The following is a 19100-nucleotide window of genomic DNA, read 5'->3' on the forward strand; positions in this document are numbered from 1 at the left end:
TAACTGATCCATCCTGACACTCTATTTTGCTTTCAAATCAAGTAAAGATGTGGGAGAGAACTTTTGAACTGGTTTATGGAAAAGTGGAGGGAAGCAATGTTCCAGCCGCGCAGGCTTTTTCCTACCAGCCCGGGTGATGCAGCCGGGCCCGCCCCGCGCCCACCCCCCCCGGTAGCCCCCATGGGCCCACGGAGCCGGGGACACCCGGGGAGAGCTCAACGCTCCCAGACCCAACCCCTGCACCTCTGATCTCCAGCGCCTTTTGCAGTTTAGGGGAGGTACAGGTGGGTGCTGTCAGGGTCAGGTCTGCCTACCTCTCGCTTTTCCTTTTTTTTTTTTTTTTTTTTTTTTTAGTGGCACATTGTTGTCCGTCTGTCTGTCCGCCGCTCCCGGCTGAACTTCGCTCAGGAGTTTGCAAACGACGGGGAATTTCGGGCACCCGAGGTGAACCAGGCAAAGATGGACGTGGTCTAAAATGCAAATATTTACCAGGGCCTCCGGGCTTCGAGGGGCTCAGCTGATGTAGGAGCCCGGGAAGGATGGAGACCTCCTCCCGGGAGAGAAGGGAGAGGTGGCGGTGGCTTTTCGCCCGAGGAGAAGGAAGGTGACCGGATCGCAAACGTGCACCGTGCCTGAGACCCTTCACAGTCTTTTTTTTTTTTTTTTTTGGCTTTATTTCCGCGGGCCGGGAGTGGCGGCAGCCCCGGGGCAGGTCTCCGGGGGCTCTCCCCGCTGAGCGGGAGCGGGATGGAACCCGGAGGGCCGTGCTGGAGGGGGGGCTGCCAACAGCCCGGCGGCTCCGCTCCGGCTATTTTAAACCCACTGCTCACAGCAGCCTCAAAAACGGAGGCGGGATTTTCTTTCTTTCTTTCTTTCTTTTTTTTTTCGTATTTTTTTTAATGCTCCTAATTTAAAATTTTTGTTCTGCTCTACAAAATTTATTTTTAAAAAATTCGTTCTAGGCTCAACTCCTGCCGGCCGGGCGCGGGGAACAGTTCAGCCCCGGGCACCGACGTGATTTCGTCCAGGCGATAACGCCCCTCCCGGGGCGACGGCCTCCCCGGCTCCTTCTGGGGGGGGTCCCCGGGTCAGACACCCCCCGAAATCGGCGTTAAATGGAGAGTAACGAGCCGCTCCCGCCGCTCCCGGCCCCGGGGAGGCAGAGCAGCGCCCGGCTCCCTCCTGTCACCCCCATGGATGTCCGTGGAGCGGGTCAGACATTTACCGCACACCTGCGCACGGGTCGGCGGTCTCAGGCGGGCGGATATATATATATATATATATATATATGTATGTGTATATATATATATATATATAGGTGTGTATGTCTTGTGTATGTCTCGTATTCGTCTTATGGGGATTTAAGGGCGTCCTCTTGCTCCGCGCTTCGGGGAGCGGGCGCACTCCCACCGCACAGACCCAAATCCTCGCGGTTCTTCCCGTCGCCGGTCGCGACAACACGTGTCGCGACAACAGAGCGCAGCCTCAGGGCTGTCAACCCGCAATTTGCGCTTTCCTCCTCTCTCCTCCCTGCCTTACCCGCTGCGTTCCGGGATGCTGGGGACATCTCTCCTCCGGCAACCCCCTCCAGCAGACGCTACGTCACTCGTGTGACGTCATGCCTTGTTTCCCTGACGTCACGCCTCGCCTTTCAGTCAGGCCAGGACCCAAAGCAAAGCCTTGATGTCCCGCTCGGAGCCGGCTGCTCTTCCCGCGACGTGAAGGCGCGACGGCGGCCCCACGGGACACACACGCACACAGGTTTCCCCTCCCCTGGGGACCCGCGACCCGCGTGGGCGTGGGAAGGGCCGGAGAGAGACGGAGGAAAGGGTCGGGCCCGCGGACCCGCGGCCGGGACGCGGCCGCTGTGCGCGGGTGGCGGGAGGGATTCGCGTGGGAAAGCTCCGCGCAGCGCGGAGTGGGGCTGGCCGGAGAGCACCACCGCTCCGCGCCCGCGCAGCCACCGCACCCCCAGTCCCCCCCCCCCCCGCGCTGGGGGCTGCATCAGGGATCTATGAAACGCTGGAAGCCCGCAAATAAACCGCTCCGCTTCCTCCTGCTATAAATAACCCAAGAACGAGGGACGGCGCTTATAAATAAATCAGCGCTGGCCACGCCGGTGACAACCCTGTGAAGAAGAAGACGAGACGCGTCTGAACGAGAGAGGGACTCCCACTGTCCCCCGAGGGGCGGACGGACCCCGACGGGGCGCAGGGGACGGGGCCGTGTCGCCCGCCGGGTGCCGGGGAGGGGGTCCCTGCTTTCGGAGAGGAGCTCCCATCCCCGACGGGCTGCGGTGGTTGTAGCCAACACAAAACCACCTGGGCCGTATATCAGGCGGCGAAGTTCAGTCTCTGCCAGCTTTTCCTCTTCAGATTTATTAGTGTTGTATGGACTCAGATTCAGTCTATAAATTATTGGGAATTGTTACAAAAATGAAGGCATCTCCTCCCAAACGCACCTCTGCCCGAGAGGAGAGGGAAGCCCTCTGAAAAAGAGCTGCAGTGAGACAAGAGAGGAGGGAGAGGCTCCCCAGCCCAACCAAACCCAGCCCAACCAAACCAAACCCAACCCATCCAAACCCAGCCCAAAAATCCAACCCAACGAAACCCAAGACCAGCCAACACAACCCAACTCAACCAAGACAAACCAAATCAAACCACGCCAAACGAAACCACAACCAACGCAACCAAAACAAGCCAAGCCAAACACGAACAACGCAATCCTAGCCAAACCAAACCAAACCAAACGAAAGCAGCCAACCTCTAGCTGGTGTCCCCTTGGCGCAGCCCAGAACCCGGGAACTGCTGCAGGAAAACAGCTTTTAATAACAAAACCATCCTAAAAGTGCCCAGCGGGCGGCGAAGAGGCACGGACGGGGCGGTGTGAGATGCTGGAAGGGAGCATCTCCCCTGTGCCGAGCGCCGGCAGCACTGCGATAGCGCGCAGGGGCATTTTTAAAGCTTCCCTCTATGAAAATGTCCCCCGCACGGGTGGACGAATGGTTTTCGGCCTCCAGCCCCTGCTCCCGGTCTTCGCTGGTGCGTGGCTCGGACCCATGGGATGCCCACGCCGGTTGTGAAGAAGCAGAGGCCGGGGATGTGCGCCGGGGTGTGCGCAGGGCAGCGAGAGGCCCCGCGGAGCGCGGACCGCACTGGGGGAGCGGTGTTTATCGAGGCAGTGCACCGTGTCTGTGTGTTTGTGTGTGTGTGTGTCCACCAGGACAGTGTTCCAGGGGTGTCCTGCCCCAAAACAGCATCTCCCCAAACACTGCCTTACGCGCAAGGTAGAGACCCTAATGTGCGCCCCCGCGCAAGGCAAAGCTCAGCACTCCCCGCCGCGACGGTAGCCCCCGTCCGAATAGGAAAAAAGGAGCAAACCCCAAGTAACGGCGACCACGAAACGAGCCCCGACACCGCCCGGACTCCGGCGGGAGCTGGGTCGTCCCCCCCCGCCCCGGGCCGGGCGGAGTGGGCAGAGGGAAGCAGAGAGGGGGAAGAAACCCAGCCCAGAGAGCATGTTAAATCGCTCAGGAGAGGAAGGTGGAAAATTACGCTGGCTCCCAGCCGGCCTGTCCTCCTCTGCGCAGCCAGGAGAGCAATTTTCCTAAGAAGTTGAGCAAAACGAAATCAGCCCCTTTTGGATCCGCAGTCCTCTTCGCTCCCCGCGCCGGCCAAGCCACCGCCTTCCGCGGGCGCGCAAGGCCCCCTCCACCCCCGCGCAGCGCTGCCCGGCGGATGCTGGGCGGGAGGGTTTCCAGGGCGATCCCTGCCCCATCCCGCTTCCCTCGGCCCCACTGAATGGCTCTCCCTGCCTTTCAAACCCAACGTGGTACAGGGAATTTTCGCGGGGAGTTTGGTCCGTGACATCTCCCGGGGCACCTGGGGCACCCGGGGCTGCGTCTCGTCCCGGTCCCCGTCCGTGTCCCCCCCTCCCCCGCCATCCCCATCCCTCCCCGGGACTGCCCCGGGCGCCGGCGGCCAGCGGCAGCTCTTGCAAAAACTCGGGATGAAAAAGTTGAAGGCTTAATGTTTTCTGACAGATACAAATGATACCCCAAGGCTTTCTTGAAATGCAGCAACTGACGGCTGGAGAAACGGTTTTCCTATTCGGGTTTCTGCAGCTGGAAGCAGACGTGGGTGGGGGGGAGTTTCCCCTCGGCCCTCCTCCCCCTACCCTCACCCCAAAAAGAAAACCATCTCCTGGGTGTCCGCTGCCAGCCTGGGACAACTCTTTTTTTCCCCAAATGCCTGGCAGCACCCTGGCCCAGAGCTGCTTCCCACCCCTCTCCGCATCCTTCAGACCACAGGCGCTGAGCTCTGCTCTAAGAAAATATTAATTTGCTGTTAATTTGCTTGGGTTTATCTCTGCCCGTTCGCAGCCCGGTGTGAGCAGGAGAGTGTCAGCGCCCTGCAACGACAACGCCGGAGGATGGACAGCTCGGGAATACGGGGGGTTATTTCCCGAGGTGGGGAGGGAGGGGAAAGAGAGGAGAAAAGTACAATATAGTCCCACAATTCCCTCTCTGAGCAGAGGGAACATGCTTTTCTTATTAATTGATGGAGGAAGGGGCACCGGAGTTTGCTAGGCAGCCTGCTCAGGTTACTCTGTGTATCTTTAGATCCCAAAATATGTCTCTTTTGTGGACTAAAAAAGATGCCTCTGAAGGAGGGTAATCAAAGGCCCGCGCACTCCGTTGGCATTTATTGAAGACCCTTTTACAGCAGAAAAAAAAAGAGGCTGCGTTTGGAACCACCGACATTATGTTTCCATGTGGGTTTCCTCCACCTTGTTTCGGGCGAGCAGCCTCTTAATTGCTGCAGCATTTGGATGGGGGGAAACACGTTTCCCTTAAACAGGACATTTCCTGAAAGGCTGAAATATTCTAATAACGCGCTGGGCTCTTTAATGTTCTCAGAACAGCAGCGAATTTCTGCAGAGCCGCACATTTCCTGCTTTAAAATGTAAAATCAGAGAAACAATTAACCTTTGTGTGCATTCAGCTTATTCTATATTATTTTATATCCCCCCTTTTTTTCCTTTTATTTTTTTTCTTATACATTTTTCTCTTCTTTTTTTCCCCCTCTCTCTCTCTTTCTTTTTTTTTTTTTTTTTTTTTTTTTTAATTTCCCCCCGAAAGGCTGATTTCTCCCCGCTGCCCGGTGGCACCGCGCGGCTCCCGGCGCAGCTTTGGCGCAGCCCCCGCTCCTCTCCGCTGCCCGGGGAGCAAACACCGCCGAGATAAAGGCACCGGGACAATTTTCTTTCCAGTTTCATTGTGGGAACGGCCGTATCTTAACGGGCACATCTCGGGGAGAGATAGGAACATACTGCCTTCCAGAGGGCTGTGCTAATCAGCACGCCGGGTTAGATATAAAAGTTCAGGGCAAATAAAACGAATTAGTTTTATTAGCACGTTTAGGAGGCGGTCTAACGAAGGAATTCGGCTTTACTAGAGAATGTTTTCTCCTCCCCTTTTGTTATTTAAAAGCAACATATATCCGAGCAGCTCATCACGAGAGGGAAATAACGCATCGTTCAATCTGCGGTCATTTTCTGGGACAAAGGCGCTCCTTTCTCTAAACCCGATAAGAAGGATATACCCTCTTGGAAATCCACAATTTCATAATAAAACCCTCGTGAACAATAAAACCGACTGTAAAGGACAGGCTGCGGAACCCGCCAGGTTATTGTTCGGCGGTGGGTTTCTATAGGAAATAATCTGCCTCCATCACACGCGCCTCTACCTCGGCTAAAACTTTCCCAGGGAAATGTTGCCACCTCTCCAGCGCGGGATTTCCAGGGACTTTGTCCATATTTCAGGCAAACGAAGGATTTTGGAGAGGTTCTCTCAGTGAAGTAGCTCTCAGAAAATACTTAAAAGTCAGTTTTTAGATCAACGGCTGGAGTTGGCGCAGGGAATAACCAGGAGAACATGGACCTTGGTTTGTTAAGTGGAAATTATGTATTTTTAAAATATTATTTAAAAAAGCAAACGGCGTCTCGGTCCCCGGTTCAGGCATAACAGTATTGTTTTATGTTCAATTCGTGCCTCAGACTTTGTGTCCGCCTGCAGTGCTGTTGGCAAAATTTGGGGAAAAGGGACGAAATAGTAGAAAACTCGTCTAACTTTTTTAACGTGAGACCTAAAAAAAGTCTCCGAAAGCGTCGGTGGAGAGCCCTCACGTCTATTTAAGCAGGGTTAAGACGCGGGGGAAAAAAAGCCTTTTTCCCCCAGCTCCGAGAATTTCACTCCCGCTGCAGGAGGCGTTATCCCGGAGCGATGCTGCCAGAGCCTCGCACTGTGTGTAGTTGCTAAAGATGGTGTTTATTTTTCAAATCAGAAAAAAAAAAAAAGATGGAAAACAAAAGAAAACCAGAGGGACTGTATAATACTATTTTTCTGAAAAGAGAATTCACCGACGGCCCAGACTATTCCCACCCGCTCGCCCCGCTCATCCCCGAGAGCGGCCGCCTCTTCTCCGCGGCAGCGCAGCTCCAGCGGAGCATCGCCGGGGGATCGCGTACTCCGGGCCCGCACCCCCTGGACCCCCCGCTCGTCCCGGGGACCTCCCGCCCCGCCGGGGCCGCCTGACCCTCCGCGCTGCCAGCGGCCAGCCCCCGCCGAGGGCACCGGGGACCCGGGGGCGAGCCGCGGTCTGCTCCGCGCCCCGCGCAGAAGCGCTGGAGGCTGAAAAAGGCGCGGTAGGAAAAAAAAAAATTAAATATATATGTATGAAAAAAAAATATATAAAATGAAGTAACCTCTCTGGAATTGCATTTCCCAGCGCATTTGTCAGAGCTGACGAAGCGCAGAGGCCCCGAAAGAATTTATACACGGCATAAAGATGTCAAGGACTGTGCGGGGAGCGGAGCGCGGAGCGGGCTGCCCGTCGCGCCCCGGCCTCCGCGGGCGCGGAGCCGCCGCCGAGCTGCGGGGCGGGAGGCGAGGCGAGGCCGCGGTGAGGGGCGGCACGTCCCGTCTCGGCTTTGTTTCCCAGCCCCGGAACGCTCCGCACCTCCGTCCCCGCAGCGAGGGGGGACGCGGGAGGGGACGGGGACACGGCCCCGCGGGGGACACGCGTGGGGGGACGCGGCGGACACGCGTGGGGCGTGCCGGAGCGCCGGGCGCAGGCGTGGGGGGGCGGGACGGGGCTCCCCCGCGGGCCGTCGGTGAAGGACAGGCGGCGACACGCGTGGGGCGGGCCGGGGTCGGGAGGGGGGAACACACGCGTGGGGCCGTCCCCGGGGTCACTTACCGGGCGGTGCGCTCGGCGGCGGCGGCGGCGGCGGGGTGCCGGGCCCGGCGGGGGCTGTGTGCGCCCCGGCCGCCGCTCCAGGGTTTTCTTGGGAGATTTCCCCGTCTCCTCCTGACGTCAGCCCCGTCCCAGGGTGCCGCAGACGGGGGAGGGCCGGGGGCAGGGCCGGCCGCACCGGGAGACCGGCGGCACCGGCCGCCCCGCGTCCCTCACCTCCGGCCCGCCGCACGGGGCATCCCCGGCACCGGCCCCCCCCGGCCGGCCCTCGGTGCGCGGCCCCGGGCCGGCCCCCGGGGCGGTTTGGTGCTGCTGGTTACGCGGCCCCTGCCCTCTTCATTTCCTCCCGGCCGGTGCGCTTGTCCGAGGGGGCAGGGACAAGGCAAACCCACTTATTTTGTCTTATTTTTTTGGTTTCCTCCCTGAAATACGCTCCCGGTTCAGGACTTCAGCCTGGAGGTGGGTGCGCGGTGTCGAGCACCCCGGGGGAGGCAGTAAACAGCACCCAGGGCTGAGCGAGGATGGAGCTGGGACACAGGGCTCCGGGGGCATGCTTCGGTGGCTGACATGGTGCTGCCCACCCATCCCCAGGCCCTTCATCCACTTTAATTTTCCAGGGATGCTTCTGGACTTTCAGACACTTCATTTCTCATACCTCCCCTCCCGGAAGGTCCCCTCCCAAGAGAAGAACACCCAGGTCATGCAGTGACCCGAGCGAGCACCACGGTGGGGACATGCCTTGTGCTTTCCCCAGTAGAGCGGGTCACACGCGCGCACACACACACACACACACACACACAGAGGCTATAGCTGTAGCTGAAAACCAAGGACAAAGAATATGGAATGGATCAGAAAGATAAATAGCATAAAATCAGGAACAGTCCAGTCCCACACTTGCCATTTGTTATAGAGAGAAGAAGTAAATGGGATTCACATGTCGAGCATTAGCTGCTTGTTAGTCTGTAAGATAATATTAACTTTAGTGTTTGCTGGTTTACTCCAGTTTTCCAAAGGCAGTTCCAGGAGGCGCCCAGCCTGTAATTTAGGATGGCACATACTGTGTGAAAGAGGCCTTGGCACCGGGGCCTACCAGCACATCAAGGTGATATTAACATAATAAAACGTTTGGAGAGGGAGTAGGAGCTCATAAATTAATGCATTCTACTGTTTTAATGCTAGGAGCTAACAATGCGTTTCCTGTTCGGCTGATCGTCCCCGCTGCAGCCTAACAGCTGTTTTAAAGGTGCTGTGAAATTAAAGAGAGGGAAGATGATTGTCTTTAAATCAATGTTTAATGATGTGTTATTAGGAGAAAAGTCTTCCTCCAGCAGATGTTTACATGCTGAGGATGGAGGGGAGCTTCCCAGGCTGCCTGCCGGAGAAGCAGGGGGGGACGCCCCCATGTCCCACCAGTCTTGCAGATGGCCCTGATGTCCCCAGCACAGGGGTACAGCCCGCTTGGCACTGGGCTCGGCTGAGCGCTGGCACTGGGAGAGGCTTTGCCCAGGTCTTTGGGTGGGTGCTGAGGAAAATCCTCCAGGATGCTGATTTTCCGCAAGGTTTTCAAGTGATTTGAGTGGTGACCATGAGCAGGTGACTACAGCAAATGTCGAGAACATCCTGCCCATGTTCTGCACAGCTCAGGGCTGCCAGGTTCCTTCCCCCGTAAAGATTAGATATGGATGCAGGAGTATCCCCCTGTGCAGGAGTCTCTGGAGGACAAAATCCTTTTTAGCGGCGGATCAGAAGAGCTCTGGAGGGGCAAACAACTGGTCAAAGACCACACAGCAAAGGAGTGGCAGAGCTGTCCCGTGGGCCTTTGGGCTGCAAGGGCAGATCATATGCAAACCCCATCCCTCCTAGCCTAGGAGACCATCCTTGCTGAACCTGTTAATGTGGACTGGAAGCCTTTCCAAGCTCTTCACTTGCACCAGTCAGTTGGATTGAGACACCTCTGGCCCAGCACTAACAGCAGTCTCCAGGTACTAGAAACATAAATGTACCTTTGAGGCAAGATTTAGGAGTGAACTTCTAGATGCGGTGCCTAAAATAAGGTGGAAATCAAAGCTGTGAGCGTAAATCTTTCTGTAGGTGCCTGAGTCTTGTTATTTCCTTTGCGTTTGATCCAAAGAAGGATTAATTAGTCTCAGTGACTGTGCTTCAGCTTCCAGTTTAAAAGATGGCCATCATAAAGCTTCTCCCCCAGAGGAGACATCAGATGGATTCAGATGCCAACCCCACACAGGAACTGGTGCCCAAAAGACCCTGAGGAAGGCGGGTTGCTGGGGGTTGGGAGGGAAGGACCATCCATTGCTGGGCACCTCGTCGCCAGGTCACCCTCCTGCTGTCAACCAAAACAGCATCAAATTGTCTCCAACCCAACCCTGTTTCCAAAAGGATGGTTTCCACAGCCAGCCTCGTATTCCGCATGATGGTGGCACAAACTGTTCCTACACAAGCAGAAGAACCATTTGCAATTGCTTCTTTTAATCACCACAAATGTTCGTTAAAAGTAAGTCTCTCCGTATTTCCAAATATAGTGAAGAAATGACCCTCCAAGCTCACCCATTCCTTTATTTGCAGCTTTCCCTGTTAGTGCATCCTTGGAATAATGTTTAAGAGGCCACACTGCTTCTTTGGGAGAAACGGGGATGTTTGGAACATGAGTGGATTGTAACATTTCTAAACTTCCCAGAAGAGGCAAATTATAGAAGAATAAGCTTCTTTCTGTGCACGCACATTTATTTTGGAGCCAAATGGAAAGGAGAGCACAGAAGAAAAAAAAAAAAAGACAAATTGTTTGGAAAATATTGTCCGTCCCAAGACAGACCCAACCATATGGGGGGAAGGGAGTCAATACTGAAATTTTCCCTTTCTGTTTGAGTCCAGCAGCCCTCCCATTCACTCCGCTGGGAGGTTTGTGTGAGTCAGACCTGCAAGATCATCCACGCAGGGTAGTATTTCCAACACTTCAGTCCCCTCCCTGCTTCACTCCTATTCCCTACTGAAAGAAGTGGGGAATAGGAATGAAGTGGGGGTGTCCCCCTGCTCAGATTTACGGTAGGAGCAGCGGGATGGGACCCAGAGCCATCCATGCTCCTCCTCACCTCATCCACAGCCCGGCATCCCTGAAGATGAACTACAGCGGAGGAAAAGGCAGAACAGCTCTGCCACTTAGAAAACCTATTTGTGAGTTTATGCAGATCATTGCGAAAAGCAAAAAACACGCAGGAGCACGGAAAATTATGTATGAGGAGCTGGAGAAGTCCTCTTTCCAGCCCTGCCCAGCCTCCTGGTGGGACTCCAGCAAGTCGTATGAGGTTTATGTGCCTGCAACCAACTACCCCGACATCCCCCCAGGGCGTGGGCAGGTTAAGGCAGGAATAGGTGTTAGGGAAATGGAAGAAGTTATAAAAGAGCGGAGTTTATTGGCATTTTGATCATGCTTGTGAAAGGCTGCTGTAGCCTCACTGGATCGATAATGCCAGATCTGATTTCTTCGTGGACAAAACGAGGCATTGCTGCCTTGGCGGTTAGATGGAAACACAGAAAATACTTGTTGTGGCAAGGAAATCCCTTCGTTCCTTTTAAATCACCAAATTTATCATCATCGTCATCTTTAAGTAATAAACAAAGCGATATTTATCCGTCCCCGACTGCTAATGGTGACATTTATTCAACAACAAAAAGAGCTGCAGCAACTGCGTACGTTGGCAATTAGTGGCGTGCAGAGCGAGCGCGCGAGATACTTTGAAAGGAGATGTTGGGAAAGAGGGTTTTTTTTTTGTGTGTGTGGTTGCGTTTATTCCCTGGTGACGTGCTGCTAACAAGCTGCCAACCAAGGATCACCCACAACAAACAAAAACAAACAAACAAAGTTTTGTAGAGGGTGGTAATACTTAGTTTAATTCTCTTAGGCCTTTAAAAATAATTATAGCCCTGTTTGTGACAACTGGAAAGGCCCCATTTACTCCAATAAAATGGCTTGTTATTCTTGAAGAATGACATTTGGAGTTGTTTCCTTATACAATGTAGACATTAATGGGAGTAAATCTCAATCAATGAAATATTGACGCATTTCTCATCTTTGCACTAGCAGCGTTTTTGATTCCGCAGCTTGTGGTCGGCTGTTTACTTGCCAGTTAAATCACAACACATTTAACAACTTTCTAGAGATCTGTCTGAGGACTTACTGCCAACGAACAGGATCCTGGGGATTTGGGCTTTAGTGAAAAGTTACTTAAGATCTAGACATCGAACCAAGTATCTCTATTGCAGTTTATTCCATTCATTACCGATTTGGGGGGAAAGTGATAAATGGCACATAGACCTTCAAACTAACACACATGCCTCCAGTGATCTCACGAGGTAGTCGTTACATCGGACTCCAAACACTCTGCCGTGCTTAGTATCATTCGTCTGTGCTTTGAGAGCACAGCGGTGGCTTAGCTCGTGCACTGTCTGAATGTCTTGCTGGATCTTCATGTGCCACGGGTTAGACCTTGGCATCTGCTTGAACCAGCTTCTTAGGTCTTGGTGGAAAAAACCCAAACCATATAGATATAATATAGATACTCCAGTTGAGAAGTGTTTGTCTTCAGCCTTAACAGGGACCGAGCATATATTTAAAGGTTAATTTGTGCTCGTTCATGAAGAGATGGCTGCGGGCAGAGATGTGCAGTATTCTTGGGGTTGTCACAGGATATGTAGTTTATTCCTCCCTCTTCCCCAGGGATGGGCTTTGGGCCATGGTGAGAGGCAAAAGGGGACTTTGCTCTGGCCTGTCCACTCTTGGCTCCTGACGTTAAAGAGTGGAGCGAGACTTTCTCAGAGCCAGGACTGCCTCCTCTCCAGCCCTCTGGGACCTTCTCCGTCTCGTATTATTATTGCCGTATCTATTACCATTAACAACTTCCAAAGTTGTTCTAAAACTATTTAAGTGCCTGCTGATCCATCTGAAACTCATCTCCATTCTGCGCGCAAGTCCCAGGCGTTAATCTTTATAGGTGATGGTGCTGGCCTGCCAGTGGAAATGAGATAAATACACATTATTTGGCAGAAACTATATATCGGACAGCGCTTTCTGGCAGCATGCACAGGGCTTCATACAAATGGAAACTGATGGCTTAATATTTTGTTACGTTTTTCCCACCAGAGTTATTACCTCCTAATTGCAGGGATGGATGAAACCGAAGAGAGCGCGTTCGTTCGGAGGGAGGCTGCCCTGTGTCAGCCTTGAGCTGTCACCGGGAAAGCGGGCGTCGGGGGGCTCCCACTTTCTGCCGTGGCCATGGATGAAGCTGGGGTTAAACACAGGCTGGCATGGCACTAGAGGTGGCATTTCCGAGGGAATTTGTGCTTTCTGTGGCGTTCCAGGGACATGGGAGGGTGCAACCAACTCTGCACTGATTTCTCAGTACGCATCTCATTAATCATGGACGTACCATACTAAGCTGTATTTAGATGACCTCTTTAATTGCCAAACCTATCCCCGAGGTCTGCTGAATTCAGTGAGGCAGAAAGGAGAGGCGGCTTCCAGAGGGAGCCTGAGAGCGTCCGGCCGAGCCAACGTGACAAAACATCGTTTTATACCCCTTTGTGTGCTTTACAGCAGAGCTCGGCACCGGGCTGAGGATGCTCAAGGTGGATTTGGTAGTTGCACGTGTAAAGACCTGCTGGATCTCGTTATTCTCAAAAGCTTTGCACCACATGAGCTTCCTCGGAGAGCTTCCTGTGCATAGGGTGCTCCTGCTGCCATCCCACCCCGGCTCTCCCCATGGGCCAGAGGACGTCATCCTGCCAAAGATGGCCAGGCCACCGCACTTCTGCTCTCCTGAGACCTCTCTGTCTTAGGCCACAGTTTCAAAGCCAGATTGCCAGCTTTCTGGCCCATGGCAGATGCCTTGTTGATGTCTGATTTACCATGATCAGCAGCAGAAGTTCAGAGGCCCCTCTGAAGACAAAGCAGCAGAGAATAAGGATTTGCACCATCATCCCTCCACCTGCTTTCAAAATCAGCAGGTCATTTTGGTGAGAGAATTTTTTTGTGCCTGTTTTAACAGTGAAGACAAAATGACGATAGACCCTTTATAGAGAGCGGCTCGTCCATGCCATGGGGCAAAGGCAAGTTTTTATTTTCTGTTTTGTAAAGCTGGACGGTTCCCGGAGCAGGGACAGGCCCCCGGGAGGTACCGTCCCAGGCTGGAAACCCGCCCAGGGTCAGGAGAGGGAAGGCATTTCTGGCCACTGCAAATACGGAGCTCGATGTAAATATATTTTCTCCAAGGACATGAAAGGGCTGAGCTCTCTCCTGCTGAAACACCCCTACACTAAACCAAAGATGCTCATAGCAATGGAAGAGTGAGAAAATGAATGAGTTTGGGTGCAAATACTCGGTGTTTAAAAAGCAGAATTGTCCACGTGTGTATATTAAAAATGCCTTTAGCATTTTTGCTCTCCGAAAGGGAACATCTACAGAAGAAGACTAACCTGGAACTCTCCCAGCGACTGGGCTGACCACAACGTAATCACCAAAACTGGGTATAAGGTTAAAATTAAACACCTGCATGGAAAGTATTTGCAGAAGAGAAGTCCTCATTTGCCTGTGAGCAAGAGAATAAAAGCATTCATCCAGCTCAGTGAAATACTGTGAGATCTATGGGTGGGAAGTGCTAAGTGTTACAATTATTATTTACTATATATTAATATTTGTTATTCAGGAGGATTTGTGTGTGGAGAGAACTTGGAGGATCTGGGCTGGCTTTGTGTGTGCTGGGACTCTCGAGGGATTTTTTAGTGTCTACCACAATTATAGATGAGGACTGAGTGAAACCTTGTGGTTTTACTCTACAAAACGTTAAGTTCAGCAACTGCCCATGTTTTCAGGGGAAAAAAAATAGAAATGAAAAACAATCTTTCAGGATGTATTTGAACAGTATTTCAACGCTGTGGCTGGGGCAGGCTTTTTAAAGAGGGATCACACATGGCTATGAGGGAAAACTGTAGGCTTAGGCTCCTGGTCATAAAATCGAGCCCTATGCAGGAGGGTGGCAGGTATTTTAATCCTCCTCTGTCTCCCCCAGCACGCAGAGAAAATCCACCTGCACGTGCTGCTCACAGAGGTGGTTTTGCCTCTGTGTTGTTCGTAGCGGTTATGTTTGGTGTGAGGATGTACCTGGCTGGGGCTTTTCTGGCTTCACCTTTTGGTTCCTGCAAAGGAGAAGAGCAGAACGCTTCCCCCTTGACTTGAGGAAGTTGAATTTTTTGTGTTTTGAAAGATGACACGTCTTTCTGGGTGAACGGCACAAATTGCCAAAAAACATTTAAGGTGTGTTTGTATAATTGCTTACTGTACGTCTCTGGATTAGCGAGTGCATTTAGATGTTTAGTTTTAAGGACCAGAGTTTATTCTGCTTCATGATTAAGTAAACACTGGAAGTTTGGATCCTCCATACCGGATAAGACCTCTGGTTCATCAGGTCTGGTGTCCTGGCAGTGACTCACAGCTGATAGCGGGAGAAGCCGTGGTGCCGGAGCGCAGCGATGGAGCCGGGATGTGTGTGCTGGGCTGCGGGGACCAGCTGGGATCCTATCTTGCCCCTCCTGGGCAGCAAACCCTTTGGTTTCACATCGTTGCACCTTCTTTAGCTTTAATACACCATAAAATGTTAGAAACGCTTCTTCAAAAGAGCCTTATGGTCTTCACCGACAGCGCCTGCAGAACTGCTGCTCGTCTTTTCCCTGTCGTGGCCATACTGGCACTCTGCCATGAGAAACCTCCTGTGGTTTCTGCTCTTACATACTGGCGTGTCCCGGCATCGCTACTCCCTGGTGTGCTGGGGTCCTCGATCACGGCTCACACAGAGAGAAATTGCTGGTATTAAAGACTGCAGGTGGGAAAAGCATTCCCCAGGTTTACTTCGGCGTTTATAACCACTCCTCCCATCGCTACAGTGCGTCTGAGCCGAGCTGCGGTTTGGTTTTTTTAAACTTCAACCCTTACGTGACATATAATAACTTTAAACTGCGTTACAAGCCAAGATTACAAGGTATAACATGAGATGAAACAGTATATGGGAAATAAGGATCCATGAAAGGTTTTGTACAAAGGAAGTAACCCACTGTACATAAACTGGGTAGTTGCTCAGGGCAAACCTTTAGGATTTGATGGATTGTTATCCCGGGGATCCAGTGTTAAAGAGTGTTTATTTATTATAGCTGCCTAGTCCTCCTCCTCTCACCATGTCCCAGCCTTGGGGCTCTGAAAGGCTCAGTAATGCCACTTCTCCCAGGCTGCCTCTTCACCCATCCCCATCACTTGGGGGTTTCCACTTAAGGCTGGAGCTCAGACCTGTGCTGCTCTCCTGCTGTCTGCTCTAAATAAACAGGAGAAAGCAGGTTTAGCACTCCTGCCCTCAGGAAACCTGTGTGTGGTTGCTCTGTCCCCTTGTCCCCTGTGCCCGCGTGTCCCAGCCCTGCCACCCTGCTGCCACCGCTGCCACCAAGGGTCTGCACCTGATGCTTTTTGCAAGAGCTCTGAGAGGTGATACTGTTCCACTTCTGTTACCACCTAATGCTGCTGCTGAGCATTTCCAACCCCCTAATTACAAATGTGAACGCAGTGAGTCAGATCCCGATGGATGGCTCTTCCCAGATACCTTCCTCTTTGTTGGGTGACTCTGACTCTTCCTCATCAAGGCAGGATGGGAACTCTCCCGTGAAAACAACTGGAAATCCTGTTTTGTGGAGGGGTACAGCTTCTGTGTGGTACAAAAGCTTCCTAGATTTGACTGAGGGAGTGCTTTGATGTGGAATTGAGGCCAGCCAAGGTCCCTCTCATGACAAAAGAGGCAGCAAAAGAACAAGAATATTATCGATGAGCGTGCAGTGCTCACACTCTTTTTTCAGCTCTTCATTTGGATAAATTTCTTTTACATTTCTCCATTTCATGCTATTTAACTGCAAATTCAAATACAGTGCAAAATTATCCAGCTCCACTCTTTTTTTTGTTTTGTTTTGTTTTGAAGTTCAGGTTGCATTTGTTTTGGTTGGAATTTGGGAGAAGTGACTGTGCCCCAAGGGCAAGAGGTGTGACTGGCAGAGCAGGGTACATCCCTAATCCGCTGACTGCAGTGACACTCCTGGCAGGACTGGGAACTGGGAGTCTCTTTTGTCTGACGAAAGGAACACCGTGTTAGAAGCATGTATTACTTGATAAAATATTCCTCCTGTAGAGATGGAAAGGAAATAACCTCGGAGGCCAGAGACAGAAATTACATTATCCATTACGCCTGGCAGCACATAGCCCAGGGTTTAGTCATGGGTAGTCGTAACCATCCAAACTGCTGTGCTCCCGTGGCTCCCCTGGAAGGATTATTCTGCAGGCTAACACTTTTCATCCTTGGGAAATATCTCCTGATATTCAGCCTAAATCCTTCCTTTCTTAATGTCATCCCATTACTCTTAGTTATGCCCCATGCATAATTCCTCTCCCTCCTTGATGTTTACAGCCTCCAAATACTTGGAGGCTGTTATCATGTCCCCTTAGTCATCTCCTAGCTGAGCTACATGTGTTTGGCTCTTTTAACCTCTCCTTAGAACTCAGCCCACACTCTCCACCCCGGCCACCTCACCGTGATGCTCTGCTTTTCTCCAACCCCCTTCCCGATGCCTTCCCCGCCGCTGTTCTGCCGTGAGGGGCTCTGACCGGGATGCAGCCTTTCCCGCGGAGCTGGGCGAGCAGGGCTGTCCCCGCGGGGCATCCTTCGGGACACACCCCGGTCCCCATGTCCTGGCCACACCATCACCCTCCCACACATCATGGTGCTCTTTTCTCATCTCCTACAGCATCTTAGGATGGAGCCAAGCTTGGACCAAATTGTGTTTTCAACCTGCTTTGCCTTTCTTCTTCCAGACACTTTCTCAGCTCAAAAAGGGAGCCAGGAGCCACCTCTTTCCCCTTTCCCTGGGCAGCAGGACTTGCCGAGCTGCTGCAGAGATCCCTTCTTGCCATGGCTTTCATTTTCTCGAGTCTTTTTCTCATCTGAAGGAGAAGTTAAATCCATTGGCCTCTTTGTAGAATTATCAGTGTCAAAGCTGGTGAGTGGAGAAGGGTCCCAGGACGTCTGCATTTAGAGAAGCACCTGCCCAGCAGCAGAGCCCTCCCACAGATTGCCCACGGACTCGGCAGCCGCGGGAAGATGCTGCGAGGTGCGAGGTCCCTCTTCCCCAGCGCTCGGCTCCCATCACCCAGCGGCAGCCCTGAAACCCAAAACGCCTCCTTCCAGCCCAGGGCAAGCTGTCTGCTAATTCCTCCTGGTGTAAATTTACACCCGGAGCTGTTTTCTGACAGGAGGGTAGGCCGGGAGAGGGCTGCCCGGCCACTACAAATTAGAGCGCTGAGTGGCAGCTCTCGCAGGGATGCTGCTCCCTTCTCCTGACACGCCGGGCTGCCTCGGGCTGCAGGCTCTTGATGCTTATTGCAGTCATCGTGGTATTTTCCCCTCGGTGCACTGCAGTTAATTATTTCTGTGTTGGGCTGCAGCTATCATCTTCCCCCGACCCGCAGCGCCTGCAGCAACGACAAGAGTGAGAGCAAGCAGGTGATGGGGAGCCCTGCGCTGTGGGAGTGGGGCAGCTGGCTCCGTGCAAGTCCTTTCCCTCCAGGATGCTGTGCCAGCGCTGGACTGGAAGTCAGGGCAGTGGGATTTTTGTCTTCCTCCTTCTTCAGCACGTGAGGAGGATCCAGACGTACCTTGTCGGTGGCAGGAGGGATGTGCTGGGGCAGATAAGGACCTAAGGGCAAGGTCACATCTTGTGTCACTTGTGGATGATGCTCTCTGCCTTCCAGCAAGTGTCTCTGGAGGTGAGACCGTTGTGTCTTGCATGAAGCCAGTGAGGAGCTGGGCTGGGAGGGAGCAGAATGGCAGTGGCCACTTCACGCTCAGCATCGCACTGGGGATGACTGCAGGGCACTGGTCTTCCTCCCAGAGGCAGAAAGTCCAACAGAATCAGGCCACGTTAGGGTCCTCTGGTCCTACCAAACCAACCTGGGAGGACTCACTGCCAGAAAGCATTTTACCCTTCAAAACGTGCTTTGAATAGCATGAAACCGGCGCCTCCTTGTAATTACGGAGTTGGGGAGTTATGTTGACAATGTGAGTCATGCTGCCGTCTGCTTTGTCAAGTTGGTTGCCCACGATACGTACACACGCTCAAACACACACCTAGTGTGAAGGGCTGCTGTCACGCTTTCCTTTTCCCTATTTTAGCAAATTAATATAATTAGAAACGCACACAAGTTAATTGTGAGCAGTTCACTGTTTTGGAAAGTGTAACTTTGTATAATTCTGTCTAAATTTGCTGTAACCCTGTGTATTTTGACAAACATCATGCCACCACCTTTTTTGTTTGCTTGTTTCAGGTTTATAATTTGCAGTCAAATAAACCAACAGTTATTGACAGCTATCAACTGTCTCTGTTTTATGCACCTGGACCTGACTAAATTTGGGACTTAATTTGCATTTTATCTTTTGAAAGAAAAAAATTTCAATTTGTCGTGGGCAATTTTGCTGACATCAGGCCGTGTTGTACAGAAAATGGTTTGCTGTTGCGTGTGCCCTCTTTTTCCAAAGGTTTTGCTCAGCTGCATGTTTGTACAGCCGAATACTTACCGCTGTTCTTCCTCGTACCTATTCTTTCAATAAATACCGTTTCACTGAGATCTGACAAGCTCATACTGCTCTGGTGCAACGACTTGCCCATACATATTGTGGTGGTGTATTAAAGAGCTCCCTCATTATTTCGGTGCAGTGTGTATCTCCAGCATTTGTCAAGGCTTGTTCG

This window comes from Chroicocephalus ridibundus, chromosome 11, assembly GCF_963924245.1.
Source record: "Chroicocephalus ridibundus chromosome 11, bChrRid1.1, whole genome shotgun sequence".
Lineage (NCBI taxonomy): Eukaryota > Metazoa > Chordata > Aves > Charadriiformes > Laridae > Chroicocephalus > Chroicocephalus ridibundus.